The sequence below is a fragment of the Leptodactylus fuscus genome, chromosome 3 (genome assembly GCF_031893055.1).
Source record: "Leptodactylus fuscus isolate aLepFus1 chromosome 3, aLepFus1.hap2, whole genome shotgun sequence".
In the NCBI taxonomy this organism is placed as follows: domain Eukaryota; kingdom Metazoa; phylum Chordata; class Amphibia; order Anura; family Leptodactylidae; genus Leptodactylus; species Leptodactylus fuscus.
The window spans coordinates 24,142,160-24,144,623 of NC_134267.1; positions in this window are offsets into that span (position 1 = coordinate 24,142,160).

Consider the following 2,464-nt stretch of genomic DNA (forward strand, 5'->3'; position numbering starts at 1 on the left):
GCGGAACCGCAGGAGAGAAGCAGCCAATTACCACCAAGGGAGGAGCTACCTCTCAGAACCACGCCCCCCGACGCAGAAACAATGGCATGTGGGAGGAAGATCGACCAATGGGCGGGAACATAGCACGGGGGCGTGGTTAAAAACATGACATTTCCACAGCGCTAAGGCGGGTCTAAACCTACGCTCCGCCCACTTGGGATGGGCTAGTAAAACATCCCGCTTTTTTTTAACCCCCACCTAGCCACGCCCCTCGTCCTGGCTCCGGCCGCTGTCCGGATGGAGATGGCGCGCACTTGTTCAAAGCCCCGCCCAGGGAGGATGAATTGCGCTGGGTTTGGCCTGAGTCTTCTTCAGCGGCTGGCATGGTAACGGTGACGTCATGGTGACTGAGCCATGTTTTTCACTTGAGGCAAAAGGGAGGGAGAGAAGAGGAGGCGGGAAAACCGCGAGAGGAGCGGACAGGACCGGCGCTGCCTCATAGACCGGGCTACAGGGCACAGGGGGGTTAATAGTTACCTCATACAGGTGGAGTGACGTCATAATAACCACCTCTTTGGTCAACTAAAAAGTGAGTGATGTCAAATAACAAGTCTCCTCGCCTGACCGACGCGTTTCAGGACAGTTTGTGGGCCCTCCGGATAATCAGGACACAATCAGCCAGTCACTGACTATATGGGCATAGCCTGTGTGTCCAGAGGGGGTTAATAGTGACCTCATACATGTGTGTGACATCATAACAACCAAGCCCGCCAAAACTTTATTTATTTTTTTTATTTAAAAAAAAAATTGAATGGTGTAATATAATAATTATTGTAGTGTGTGGGGGCACCAATACATTATACCTCGTGGGGGCCACTAGGGGGCCATTATACTGTGCGGGGGCAATTACGGGGCTTTCTACTGACCACTAGAGGTGAGCGAGTACTGTTCAAAACTCCCGTTTCGAATAGCACGCACCCATAGGAATGAATGGAAGCAGGGGGTTAAAGGGATTCTACCATTAAAAATCTTTTTTCTGTGGCTAACACGTCGGAATAGCCTTTAGAAAGGCTATTCGTCTCCTACCTTTAGATGGGATCTCCACCGCGCCGTTCCTTAGTAATACCGTTTTTTACCGGTATGTAAATGAGTTATCTGGGGGCGGGGCCCAGCACTGAAAATGCGATGAGGGCGTCCCCACCGCGGCCCGAGAACAGGATCCTGCGCCGCCTCTTTCTTCTGCTGGATCCTCCCCTTCTTACTTCGGCGGCTTCACCTCTGTCGGCTCTGACACTAGTAGAGCCGAATGCGCATGCGCGGCCATAGTTCCGAGGCCGCAATTGCGCGCATGGGCAGTCAGCTCTACTAGTGTCAGAGTTGACAGAGGTGAAGCCGCCGAAGAAAGAAGGGGAGGATCCAGCAGAAGATGGAGGCGGCGCAGGATTGTGTTCTCGGGCAGCGGTGGGGACGCCCTCAACGCATTTTTAGCGCTGGGGCCCGCCCCCATCGCTGCCAGAGAACTCATTTACATACCGGTAAAAAACGGTATTACTAAGGAACGGCGCGGCGGAGATCCCATCTAAAGGTAAGAGACGAATAGCCTTTCTAAAGGCTATTCCAATGTGTAAAGATTTTTAATGGTAGAATCCCTTTAAGCCCCTGCTTCCATTCATTCCTATGGGTGCGTGTTATTCGAAACGGCCGTTTCGAATAGTACTCGCTCATCTCTACTGACAACCCTTCCACACCAGCCATACTTGTTCAGTCCGGGGTGGAAAGGTTGCCACGCCACTGAGAAGATTGCCAACTGTCTTGAACCGAGTGTGCATGTGTATGGAGGAAATAGATGAGATCACTGTTGAGCACTGTCTAAAGCATATGGTCAGTCTGGTTTCGGGGTATCGTAGCTGCAGGCTGCCATTGTGGTCAGTGACGAGGCAGACTCGCGGAGAAGCGCTGACTATAAAACCTCTAGTCATATTCTTCATAGGTTTTTCTGTGGGTGTGACATTTGCGCGTCCTCATACACTCGTAAAAAGGAACGGAGCGTCCAAGTCCTAATAAAGTGACCAGACATATGCTCAAACACGGTGCAAATGTCCTGTTCTGCTTCTGTATGTGTCAGTCTATACTGTGCTGGCATTCTGTTCTATCTAGGAAGATCTGGTTAAAGTTCTCTTTATTCCTGTAGACAATGAAGGGGTGCACCAGTGCTATATAGAGATGCACTATAAAATTTGATGGGTGACTAAATGTGGTAAAAGTAAATCCACCCATTTTACTAGGTGACTACAGGTTACAGAGATTCTCCTTGTGTAAATCATTTACAGGATCTGTGCTGTATGTTTGGCTTTGGCTATAAAAAAGGAGCCTGATATCTGGTTGGGGTTGTCACCTCACTTGTAAAAGACGTGGCCACCTTCTACACACAGGCCGCAAGTCGTAGCAGGAGTTACTGTGTATTGCCAATGGAACCGAGAAATAT